The following is a 14,195-nucleotide window of genomic DNA, read 5'->3' as shown; positions in this document are numbered from 1 at the left end:
TCGCAGAGTTTTATGGGTCGGCCGACTCCACGATCGAAGTTTTGAGTCTGGTGCCTATTCTGCCAGAGCGCTACAAAGCCAATTGATGTTGGAGCAAATACCGACAGGGCTGCGCGAATTAGGAAATGAATTCACCAGTTGTAGGACCGCAGCCACTTTAGTGAACTGCGAGCAGTGTGTGTAACACTCACATGCCTTGGTTCTGGGCGATTTGTGCATGGACATGACAAAACCGGAAACAGGAGAGCCGATTTGATGACAGCAGAAACAATGGTCAGACGGTGAAAGGGCAGACAGTGTACAAGGCCTGAACTTCCCGGGAGAAGGCAGCTCGGAGGTGGCTGGTAAGAGATATGGTGTGGAAGACCTGAGTCCGGATGCAGACCAAGACATAGTGGACTGGCGCCTTTGTTTTGATGTCACTGTTGCTTTGAAATATGGGGGCCGCGAACCAGTGGGTATTCGAAGCTCATTGATGATTGCCAGATTTAAGGGATCCCTTTATGTGAAAGTGCAAGGGGGTTAGATATGTTCAGAGGTCAACCAGGATTCCACAAACAAGTTCTTCCCCCGCAAGAATCCCAAACAACTCGGTCATAAACTGAAACAAATAGAACATTGCAGCTCGGATAGAACACGAACAACACGACCGTGAACCTCTCCAGGAATCAGAAACACCCCTCTCCTCTTCACCTTCAGCCCCACGCGTAGACTCAGTCACTCCCTCCCCGCGGATACCGACTACACTTCTCCCATATATCTGCTGCTCTTTCCTGCTGCTTATTACCCGAACATCCGACTGAATTAGCACCTCCCCGCCCCCCACCCCGTGACAAACCCCTTCCCAAGGAGCGAATTATCCATTCCCTCCGCATCCATTTTGGGGGCAAAAACATGAATGCAGACTATTATCTGAATGGTGACAGATTAGGAAAAGGGGAGGTGCAACGAGACCTGTGTGTCATGGTACATCAGTCACTGAAAGTTGACATGCAGGTACAGCAGGCGGTGAAGAAAGCAAATGGTATGTTGGCCTTCAAAGCGAGAGGATTTGAGTACAGGAGCAGGGAGGTCTTACTACAGTTGTACAGGGCCTTGGTGAGGCCTCAGGTGGAATATTTTCAGTTTGGTCTCCAGATCTGAGGAAGGACATTCTTGCTATTCAGGGAGTGAGCGAAGGTTCACCAGACTGATACCCGGGATGGCAGGACTGACATATGAGGAGAGACTGGATCAACTTGGCCTTTATACATTGGAGTTTAGAAGGATGAGAGGGGATCTCATAGAAATATATAAGATCCTGACAGGACTGGACAGGTTAGATGTGAGTAGAAGGTTCCTGATGTTGGGGAAGTCCAGAAGCAGGGGACAGAGTCTCAGGATAAGGGGTAGGCCGTTTGGACAGAGATGAGGAGAAACTTCTTCACTCAGGGAGTTGTTAACTTATCGAATTCCCTTCCACGGAGAGTTGTTGATGCCAGTTCATTGGATATATTCAAGAAGGAGTTAGATATGGCCCTTACGGCTAAGGGGATCAAGGGGTATGCAGAGAAAGCAGGAAAGGGGTACTGAGGTAATGATCAGCCATGATCATAGTGAATGGCTGTGCAGGCTCGAAGGGCCGAATGGCCTACTCCTGCAACTATTTTCTGTGTTTTTATGTCCCAGTACTGAACCCTGGGGAACATCACTCAATACCTCACATAGACTGGAAAACAGCAGCTGTCTCAGTACTGAACCCTGGGGAATATCACTGCATACCTCCCATAGACTGGAAAACATCAGCTGTCCCAGTACTGAACCCTGGGGAACACTGTATACCTCCCATAGACTGAAAAACAGCAGCTGCCCCAGTACTGAACCCTGGAACACTGTATACCTCCCATAAACTGGAAAACAGCAGCTGTCCGAGTCATGAACCCTGGGGAACATCACTGTATACCTCCCATAAAGTGAAAAACAGCAGCTGTCCCACTACTGAACCCTGGGGAACATCACTTTATACCTCCTATAGACTGAAAAACAGCAGCTGTCCCAGTACTGAACCCTTGCAAACACTGTATACCTCCTATAGACTGAACACAAGCAGCTCTCCCAGTACTGAACCCTGGGGAACATCACTGTATACCTCCCATAGACTGAAAAACAGCAGCTGTCCCAGTACTGAACCCTGGGGAACACTATATAGCTCCTCTGGACTGAAAAACAGCAGCTGTCTCACTACTGAACCCTGGGGAACATCACTGTATACCTCCCATATACTGAAAAACAGCAGCTGCCCCAGTACTGAACCCTGGGGAACATCACTGTATACCTCCTATAGATTGAAAAACAGCAGCTGTACCAGTACTGAATCCTGGGGGACATCACTGTATACCTCCTATATACTGAAAAACAGCAGCTTTTCCACTACTGAACCCTGGGGAACATCACTGTATACATCCTATAGACTGAAAAACAGCAGCTGTTCCACTACTGAACCCTTGGAAACACACTGCATATCTCCCATAGACTGAACACCAGCAGCTGTCCCAGTACTGAACCCTGAGGAACATCACTGTAAATGCCCTATAGACTGAAAAATAGCAGCTGTCCCAGTACTGAACCCGAGGGAACACTATATATCTCCCATAGACTGGAAAACTGCAGCTGTCCCAGTACTGAACCCTGGGGAACATCACTGTAAATGCCCTATAGACTGGAAAACTGCAGCTGTCCCAGTACTGAACCCTGGGGAACACTGTATTCCTCCCATAGACTGAAAAAACAGCATCTGCTCCACTACAGATCACTGGGGAACACCGTGTACTTCCAATAAACGAAAAACAGCAGCTGCCCCAGTAGTGAACCCTGGGGAACATCACTGTATACCCCCCAGCGACTGAAAAACAGCAGCTGTCCCAGTACTGCACCCTGGGGAACACCGTTTTCTTCTCATGGACTGAAAAACAGCAGCTGTCCCAGTACTGAACCCTGGGGAACATCACTTTATACCGCCCAGAGACTGAAAAACAGCAGCTGTCCCAGTACTGACCCCTGGGGAACACTGTATATATCCCATAGACTGAAAAACAGCAGCTGTCCCAGTACTGAACACTGGGGAACATCACTGTTTCCATCACATAGACTGAAAAACAGCAGCTGTCTCAGTACTGACCCCTGGGGAACATCACTGCATATCTCCCATAGACTGAAAAACAGCAGCTGTCCCAGTACTGAACCCTGGAGCACACTGTATACCTAACATAGACTGAAAAACAGCAGCTGTCCCAGTACTGAACCCTGGGGAACATCACTGTATATCTCCCATAGACTGAAAAACAGCAGCCGTGCCAGTACTGAACCCTGGGGAACACTGTATACCTAACATAGACTGAAAAACAGCAGCTGTCCCAGTATTGAACCCTGGGGAACATCACTATATACCTCCTATAGACTGAAAAACAGCAGCTGTCCAGGTACTGAACCCTGGGGAACATCACTGTATATCTCTCATAGACGGAACAACAGCAGCTGTCCCAGTACTGAACCCTCGGGAACACTGTACACCTCCCATAGACTGAAAAACAGCAGCTGTCCCAGTATTGAACACTAGGGAACATCACTGTATACCTACCATGGACTGAAAAACAGCAGCTGTCCCAGTATTGAACCCTGGGGAGCATCACTCTATCCCTCCCATAGACTGAAAAACAGCAGCTGTCCCAGTACTGAACCGTGGGGAACACTGTATATCTCCCATAGATGTTAATACGGTTTCTTTTTCCCTCAATTTTTTTTCAATTAATACACTGACACACGAACACCTTGCTGCCTTTTCTGTAAAAGACCTTTATTGAAGATTCTCCGGCCGGGACTTGTCAAGACAAAGGAACACTCTCAATCAAAGCTTGTTCACCTTCCTCAGGACAAGCCCCTTTACAGCGCGAAAACACAGTAGTTATATATTTTCAAAACGTAACACATTCGATTAGCACTTAGTCTAACCACTCCCATTCTTCCTCCCCCCACCACCTCCCTCGAATATGTCCAATGGCAGGCGAGGAGGTCTAATTAGGGCTCGCCCCGAGGTCAGCTTGTTCATTGCTTCATTAAATTCTCCTTCCTTATCAGTAAAACCTATTTCCTTCTTATCAGTAAAAACCATTACGTTACCCTCTCCTATCCGTGATTACTTTTTCTGTCCCTTGACCCGTGTTTAACCACAAATCTCAGTAACCCCGTTTTTTCTGTTGATTCAGCAATTATCCACATCTTGTGATTTCTTTAGTTTTTTTCCCATGATTCCCTATCTCCATTCCTCTGCCACATTCACAATCCTTCTGTACACTTTCTCATTCCCCTCTTTTATCATTCCCTGATAAACCTGGTGACTATTCCAGGAGTATCGCATTCAGCCGTTCACACTATCTTTCCTGGTCCGCCTCGAGCCTCTTCGCAAGGTGTTATCAATGTCTGTTTAGGTTCTCACATTGTATCCTGTCGGAATATTATTGAATTGATAACTCCTGGAGCCTTGGTACAAGGCCGAAGAGAGGCCTTTTACTTCCTTATGGGCCAGTGCAGGAACCAGCACTTTAACCCTTGTCCCGCTGGTACCCCTAATGGCAAATTTCTCTTACAATTCCCCCCTTTTGGCCCTTGGCTATACACCAAGCTAGCCATATTTCACGATAACTATCTCCCTGTAGGCGAGTTCCAGATAGGTTCGTTCACCTGGGTGGCCATCTCCCAAGCTTCGGGACCTCCTGAAACCTTCCCACAGAGTTATATAAGGTAAGTCCTTCCTGTCGGACTGTTTAAATTTTCATGCCTTATGGCATTAATCATAGTGCGTGCCCTGACTTATCATTTGGCCTGTTTAATTAGTGCACATGTTAATCCCATCATGACCATCAGAACCAGACCCTGTATTACTACAAGTACATTAAGTCCAATGTCCCACAGCTTTGTGTACCACGGATGATCAGCCAGCATTGCGTTAGTGTCTCTCTGTAAGTTGTCTATTTCTTCCATCAGTCGGACTTTCTGTCGTCTTTGATTCTGGATTCCTTGCACCAAACGTAATTGTTCCTCATTTCATTCCAGTATTTGTTTGCCTTGCGGTTCCCATAACGCCTCTTCTTGCCCTTCTCGCAGGGTATCCGTGATTGTTCCGTGGATGATTTCCGTTGTCTCGGAATATATGTGGTATGCATTTACGTCTATTTTTCCCTTGGGCCTGAACCAAAAGTTAGGGTTGGTGATGACACAGGGGGTGACTCCTCCCCTGGTGTTAATCGTCGGGTTGGCTGCTCCTGTGCTCCATTCCCTTGTGGAGCAGCGATTGTTTCGGGATCGTGTTTGAGAGGAGTGATACTCAGCATGCATCCGTTTGTTTGGTGGAATCTGCAATCATCATTCGTCATTCATGGCGTACCTCGACATAAAACCATTGGTTAATTTTATAGCAGTTAGTTATGTCAATGCCTTTGGTACTATTGTTAATTTTAACCACCCGTCTGACATGCTGATGGTAACCTAACCGAGTTTGGTTTCTCACTTCACCAATATTATCGATCTGATATAAGGGGTCTCCCTTTGTTACATCATACTGTGGTATGGACAACATAAATCCGATCATATTGACCCGCCCAGCAATAAATCTGAATTTTGGCACCCATGCGTGACTATTCCTTCGTACCTCGCATGTGTTATTCATTTTTTTATCCAGAGTCCAATTGTTAAGTATGCTGTTCGGAATCCAATCTGGTATGTCTCCATTCTGGAGTTGCTCCAAGTTATGTTGTACCTCACTTAATATCCAGGTCACATACCCGGAGCAAACTATCTCAGCCTGTAATCGTTTACTTATATATTTCCCCATTGCGTGGATCAATTTTATTGTCTTGGCATTTCGGCAATGTATGGGCCACCTGTAACAGTTCCCCTTCCGCGCCATCTCACAACCGCGCTTGGTTATCCAAGTCCCTCCTCAGTAAACCCCTCAAGACTATGCCATTAAGTTGTTAACCCGGTCGTGTATTGCATACAGGCCTATGGAATTCATCATCGTAACCCCTGCTGCATAACCCGTGCCTAGTGTTTCCAGTATTCCCATTTTTGTTCGACCTTGCTCTGTTCCATTTCTGACATTACATCTCAGGGTTATGGGTTCCGGGCCTTCGAGGATCAGTTGTGCCAGGTCCTGGTATAGACTTACAGTTTCATTCCCACAGAAGCTAGGAAGAAGGATATCCATTAGCTTTAGGATAAGTAGTCACTGACGCACCCCAAATTATATCCTTTCTTTAGATTATTTTATTACTCGCCCCCAGTCTTTATGGACGGGCATGTGGGTGGAGGGTGTGTGGTGGTACTATAAAGAGTTGTAGTTCCCAGAGTGGTTGTTGCAGCAACGGTGGTGGATCTATTCCGGACTCGAATGTCCCAACACCACTGATCTGTACCCACATACGGGGAGGTCGGGCATGTTCTCCAACTGCTATCCCCTGGTTGAGGTCTCCCTGGGCAAAGACAGGCGTGCACCTTATATTCCAGAAACTTGCTTTGGTCTGAATTTTATCCCACTGGCCAGTTTTCCGAAACATCCTGGGGTCCCACCCCTCATTGCTCCGTTCTGTTCCCACCCTTCTGTTTCTTGCTCCTGGATTTGGCTGCTGGTTTGCAGCTTGGTCCGCCCAGGCATGAGCTTCTAGAACTGAAATTCCATCCAGTTGGATTTCTGCGCCCTTCCCCTTTTGGTCCTATGAACTTGCTCCTGTCCTCGGAATCTACTGGCGCCCATGGCATCGGCAGCCTGCTACATTACAACCTTACTTAATACACTATACACAGCCATGCGTTAAAATAAGTCCTTGGCTGCTGGGGTGCATATTTCGGCAGTCAAATTAAACAAAGCCATTTCATGTAGTTGTGTCTTTCCTGCGTGTGCTATATCTCTCGTAGTCCATCTGTATTATCAGTGCTTGTGTGGGCCTTAAGGTTCCCAGTATCCTGAGTCTCCAGAGTCGAAGTAGCCGCGGTGGTCCCATCTCGGTGAGTGTTTTATCTGCAAATTTTAAACAGATAGCCTGGTCGTCACCAGGTGTTAGGTTCTGGTCTACTCATCTTTTATCCATGCATGTTGCGGTCACACTGTGAAATCGGAGGTAAGGTTAGGTTGGGTTTGTGGACTACACTTACCCACCGTGGTGTACATTGGCTCAATTGCCAGAGGTGATGTTGCTATGGCTGCGCACTGCACTATCCGTCTGGCCCCGTTTTAAAAAAAATCTCTTCCAGTTTATTTATCTTAGCTTTTAATTCTTGAATTTGTTTTATTTGAGTATCTTTCTTCTATTTATATCAGGCGAGCATTATTACATAGGCTAGTTCTGTTTTCGTTTTTATTATGACTATCGCACCATTTCTTCTGTTAGGTGAGTCTTTTTTATCTATTAAGAAATCCAAATTAATAATGTCCAGTATAACACAGCTGTCAATGGAAAGGGTTAACTCCTTTACAGGTTTGTAAGAAAGCCTGATGTAATTACGTGACTTCACGTAATCTTCCGAAAAAAAAAATTCTTTTCAGTCTTTGTGCCTTCAAAACTTGCTTAGAATTTGGAATTCGTTAAAGAAGCAGAAATCATTAGCAAAGCCATCATAATAAAAGTCTTCTCATCAGGGAAGACGGCATTTTAGAGTAAACTCCAATGTTTTCTTAACTTCTAATTGCCAAAGATTTTTTTTTATTTATTTAAAACGAGACCACACATTTTTAATAGCTATTTTGTTTACTGAAATCCAATTTTCACACACGCTGTGTACATTCTAACATTTCGTTTTATTTTACGGTCCTGTTCACTGGGCAAATCTTGTATTTTATTTCTCTCTCGGCACAAAATCTAAACATCCATGCCAGTTCCATTTTCTATAAGAATTTTAAAATTCGGTAAGATTCTCTAATTCCCAGTTTTTTTTCTGTGCTGAGTTCGCATAGCTTAGATCTTTTCTCCTCGTTATTTTCAAAACCCACTTGCTTGTTTAGACTGTTCAGGACTTTTCTTGATAAACATCGTCAATTTTGGAAATCTTTCAAACTGGAGTGAAACTTTCTCATAATATAAATCAGTATCACTGTAGAGTGTCTTTTACCTCTTCCAATTTTATTTTTCCTTTTCCTAATTAAACCAATATCTTTTTCACAGCAAACATCAACTAGTATTTAGTAAGTTATGTCATTTTCCATCACAAACACATTTTTTTCAGAACTTATTTAGTACGTTACATCTTTTTTATAAGATCTCCTTTCTTCAATTAGGTTTTGTATTTTACACGGAGGGCTTGTGACTCCATAATTTTTTTAATTTAAAATAATTTGTTAACTTTCAAAGTGGAGCCTTAATCTTTTTCTTTTCTCCATAACTAGAATGGAGTTAGCAATTAGGCTTTGAGGGCTGCTTTTCGTTATCCCCAAATGCTCTAGTTTCAAAGTCGTTAAAATGTCTCTTCTAAACTGCTAAAGCTTGCTGTTTTTAACATTTTTCAAAAGTCCTTTTTAGACCTTCGCAGATAGCTCGCCCAGGAGTTTGACCTGATCCCTGAAAGTATTTCTAGATTGTTTCCAAATCTTTTAGTTTTATATCTCCATTTTTCTTTAAGAGATCAGATTTAATTTAACAATTTTTTTTTGAATCCACCTCAGTATTTTGTTGTGCCTTCTCTGAATATCTCAAAAACCCAATTCAAACTTTGTAATTTCAATCTTTATTTAAAACCTTTTTTTTGAGCTAGAAGCTTTTTTTAAAAAGGCATTCTTTATATCATTCCAAGTCAAAATGTATATCTTTCAACCCAATGTGAACAATCATTGCATGTTTTCTTTTGACAACTAAGTGAGCGTGCCAAATAAATTCTTTTTTTTCAACCACCGGGACCTTGTATTTTTTATCTTTTACTCAACAACCCTATCCTTTGGGCATTTCCTAGCTCCGTAACTTATCATCCGAATAAATCCACACCTGCGTTTCTAACTTAAAATGTCTTAAAACTTCCCACATACAGGACAACACTACAAAGGGTTGAAAAAACATTCACTCTGTTTGGAGAAGTCGGTGGAGCTAAAATAAGGAACCACCTGCTCCACTCCTTCAAACATGCTTTTTAAAAAAATCATGAAAACATAAAAATTCATTCCGTAGTCAAAAAATAACACAAGTACTCTCATTCAAAACAGACATTCACAAAAGTCTCTCTTCATTCAACAAAGCTTATTAATTATTTTTTTTCTTTGGCCGGCACTATTTTTGGATCCATGATTACCCATTCCCACGTTGCCCCGTGGTAAAGAAATATTTTATCCTTACACAATTCCTTTTATCCTTACACAATTCCTCATGTCGCCCCGTGATTTAGTTCTACACAATTACTCGCTTTGCCCCGCAGTTTAGTTCTACACAATTTCCATTTTCTTCCGTGTTGCCCCATGGTTTTCCTATTCGCGTCGCCGCGCGATTGTCTATTTCCCTATCCTCCGCGTCGCCGCGTGATTCCTGTCGCCGCGCGGTTGTCTATTTCCCAATCCCTCTGCGTCGCCGCGCAGTTCACGTCACCGCGCGATTTAAGTTCAATCAGTGCCTAGATGGACGAAGTGATATACAAAGTCAACGTCGTACCTGACTTGGCCACTTATTTCCGAAGTTAAAAGGTATTCGCCAGATTGACCTGGATCTCGTTCAGACGCTACCTGAGACCAGCGAGTGGCCAAACTTTCCTCAGACTTTTGGAACTGAAGGAAACTGAAGTGGTATTTTAAAGGGTACACACTCCAGTGGCCACTTTCCTTCCGTCTCGTCCAAGGCTAGTCTGTCTCTTAACTCGCAAGCTTTCGGCAGCCGTCCGTTGAGATCCCACTTCTGACACCAAATGTAAATACGGATTATTTTTCCCTCAATCTGTTTCTGCGAATACACTGACACGCGAACACCTCTTGCCTTTTCTGTAAAATACCTTTATTGAAGATTCTCCGGCCGGGACTTGTCAAGACAAAGGGACACTCTCAATCAGAGCCTGTTTATCTTCCCCTGGACAAGCCCCTTTTCAGCGTGAAAAGCACAGGAGATATACATTTTCATTGGTCTATCCAATCTCTTTCTGCCTCCCCCCCCGAGTACGTCCAATGGCAGGCAAGAAATTCTCCCAATTAGGGCTGGTGTCAGGTAGGATAGTTATAGCTTTGCTACACTGTCTTCCCTTATCAGTAAAGAACCCAATTAGTTTCCCTTCCTCCTTATCAGTAGAAGCTATTACTTTTCCCTTCCTATCTAGAATTGCTTTCTTTCGTTGTGCTGCCTTGGGCTTTCTCATGACCCGTGTCTAACCTCAACTTCAGCTCTTCATAACCCCTTTTTTTTCTGTTGATTCTGCAGTTGTCTGCATCTTGATCATTTCTTTAGCTATTTTCCCATGATTACCGATCTCCATCCTTTTGCCACCTTCTCCAGCCATCTACCACTTTCGCAACCCTTTTACACATTCTCATTCCCCCCTTTTAACATTCCATGATAACCCTGGTTCTTATTCCAGGAGTATTGCGTTTAGCCGTGCGCATTCTCTTTCCTGATCCTCCTTGTTGTCTGTGAGTCTGCCTCGAGCCTCTTCGCAAGGTGTTATCAATGTCTGTTTCGGTTCACACATCGTATCCTGTCGGCATATTATAGAATTGATAACTTCTGGAGCCTTGATACAAGACCGAAGCGAAGCCTTTTACCTCCTTATGGGCAGTGCAGGAACCAGCACTTTAACCCTTGTCACACTGGTACCCCTAATGCCAAATTTTTCACTTGCATTTCCTCCCTTTTGGCCCTTGGCGATACGCCAAGCTGGCCATATTTCCCAATAACTATCTCTCTGTAGGAAAGTTCCAGATAGGTTCGTTCACCTGGGTGGCCATCTCCCAAGCTTTGGGACCACCTGAAACCTTCCCACAGAGCTATATAAAGTAAGTCCAGCCTGTAGGACTGTTTAAATTTTCATCCCTTATGGCCTTAATCATAGTGCGTGCCCTGACTTATCGTTTGACCTGTTTAATTCGAGCACATGTTAATCCCATCATGACCATCAGAACCAGACCCTATATTACTACAAGTACATGTGATATTATTCTAATACATGGGGGAATTTGAATATTAAGTCCAATGTCCCACAGCTTTGAGTACCAGGGCTGATCATCCAGCATTGCGTTAGTGTCTCTCTGTAAGTTGCCTATTTCTTCCATCAGCCGGACATACTGTCGTCTTTTGATTCTGGATTCCTTGCACCAAACGTAATTGTTCCTCATTTAGTTACGGTATCTGTTTGCCTTGCGGTTCCCATACCATCTCTTCGTACCCCTCTCGGAGGGTATCCAAGATTGTTCCGTCGATGATTTCCGTTGTCCCGGGATGTATATGATATCTGTCTATGTCTATTTCTCCCTTGGGTCTGAAGCAGAAGTTAGGAGTAATGAGGACACAGGGGGTGACTCCTCCACTGGTCTTAATGGTTAAGTTGGCTGCCCCCGTGCTCATGCATCACTCTCCCTTCCCTAGCGGGGCAGCGATGGTCTCAAGATCGTGTTCGAGAGGAGTGATACTCAGCATGCATCCATTTGTTTGGTGGAATCTGCAATCATCATTCGTCATTCATGACGTACCTCGACATAAAACCATTGGTTAATTTTATAGCAGTCAGTTATGTCAATGCCTTTGGTACTATTGTTAATTTTAACCACCCGTCTGGCAGGCTGATGGTAACATAACCGAGTTTGGTTTCTCACTTCACCAATATTATCAATCTGATATAAGGGGTCTCCCTTTGTTACAGCATACTGTTGTATGGACAACACAAATCCGATCATATTCACCCGCCCATTAATACATCTGAATTTCGGCACAGATGCGTGACTATTCCTTCGTACCTCGCATTTGTTATTCATTTTTTTTTTATCTCGAGTCCAATTGTTAAGTATGCTGTTCGGAATCCAATCTGGTGTGTCTCCATTCTGCAGTTGCTCCAAATTATGTTGTACCTCACTTAATATCCAGGACCCATACACGGAGCAAACTATCTGAGCCTGTAATAGTTTATTTATATCTTTCCCCATTGCGTGGCTCAATTTTATTGTCTAAGCATTTCGGCAATGTATGGGCCACTTGTAACAGTTCCCCTTCCACGCCATCTCCCCACCGCACATGTAGGGCTTGGTTATCCAAGTCCCTCCCCTGTAAACCACTCAAAGCTACGCCATTAATTTGTTAACCCGGTCGTATATTGCATACAGGCCTAAGGAATTCATCATCATAACCCCTGCCGTATAACCAATGCGTAGTGTTTCCAGTATTCCTCTTTTATTTTTTGACCTCGCCCTGTTCCATTTCTGACATTAAATCACAGGGTAGTGGGTTCCGGGCCTTCAAGGATCCGTTGTGCGAGGTTCTGGTTTAGACTTATAGTTTCATTCCCACAGAAGCTAGGAAAAAATGATATCCATTAGGTTTAGGATAAGTAGTCGCTGACGCACCCCAAATTATATCCTTTCTTTAGATTCTTTTATTACTACCCACCCTCCATTTGCTCCGTTCTGTTCCCACCCTTCTGTTTCTTGCTCCTGGATTTGGCTGCTTGTTTGCAGCTTGGTCCGCCCAGGCATGAGCTTCTAGAACTGAAATTCCATCCAGTTGGATTTCTGCGCCCTTCCCATTTTGGTCCTATGAACTTGCTCCTGTCCTCGGAATCTACTGGCGCCCATGGCATCGGCAGCCTGCTGCATTAGAACCTTACTTAATACACTATACACAGCCATGCGTTAATATAAGTTCTGTCCTTGCTCCAGTCCTTGGCTGCTGGGATGCATATTTCGACAGTCAAATTAAACAAAGCTAGTTCATGTAGTGTGTCTTTCCTGCGTGTGCTATATCTCTCGTAGTCCATCTGTATTATCAGTGCTTGTGTGGGCCTTAAGGTTCCCAGTATCCTGATTCTCTAGAGTCGAAGTAGCCGCTGCGGTCCCATCTCGGTGAGTGTTTTATCTGCAAATTTTAAACATATAGCCTGGTCGTCACCAGGTGTTAGGTTCTGGTCTACTCATCTTTTATCCATGCATGTTGCGGTCACTCTGTGAAATCGGAGGTAAGGTTAGGTTGGGTTTGTAGACTACACTTACCCACCGTGGTGTACATTGGCTCTATTGCCAGAGGTGATGGTGCTATGGCTGTGCACTGCACTCTCCGTCTGGTCCCATTTTTAAAAAAAAATCTCTTCCATCTTATTTATCTTAGCTTTTAACTCTTGAATTTGTTTTGTTTGAACATCTTTCTTTGATTTGTATCAGGCGAGTATTATTACATAGGCTAGTTCTGCTTTTGTTTTTATTCTGACTATCCTACCATTTCCTCTGTTAGGTGAGTCTTTTTTATTCTATTAAGAAATTCAAATTAATAATGTCCAGTATAAAACAGCTGTCAATGGAAAGGGTTAACTCCTTTACAGGTTTGTAGGAAGAGCAGATGTCATTACGTGACTTCGCGTAATCATCCGGAATTTTTTTTTTAAGTCTTTGTGCCTTCAAAACTTGCTTAGAAATTCGGAATCGGTTAAAACAGCAGAAATCATTAGTAAAGCCGTCATAATAAAACTCTTCTCATCAGGAAAGGCGGCATTTTAGAGTAAACTCCAATGTTTTCTTCTAATTGCCAAAGATTTTTTTTGATTGATTTAAAACGAGACCACACATTTTTAATAGCTATTGTGTTTACTGAAATCCAATTTTCACACACGCTGTGTACATTCTAACATTTTGTTTTATTTTAATGTCCCGTTCACTGGGCAAATCTTGTGGGGTTTTTTTCTCTCTCAGCACAAAATCTAAACATCTGTGCCAGTTCCATTTTCTATATGAATTTAAAAATTCAGTAAGATTCTCTAATTCCCAGTTTTTTTTCTGTGCTGAGTTCGCATAGCTTAGATCTTTTCTCCTCGTTATTTTCAAACCCCTCCTGCTTGTCTAGACTGTTCGGGACTTTTCTTGATAAACAACGTCCATTTTGGAAATCTTTCAAACTGCAGTGAAGCTTTCTCGTAATTTAAAATCATTATCAATGGAGTTTGTCTTTTACTACTTCAAATTCTTTTTTTTTTCCAATTAAACCAATATCTTTTTCACAGCCGATATC

This window comes from Pristiophorus japonicus, chromosome 25 (assembly GCF_044704955.1).
Source record: "Pristiophorus japonicus isolate sPriJap1 chromosome 25, sPriJap1.hap1, whole genome shotgun sequence".
NCBI lineage: Eukaryota > Metazoa > Chordata > Chondrichthyes > Pristiophoridae > Pristiophorus > Pristiophorus japonicus.
Note: the sequence above shows the minus strand (reverse complement) of the source record.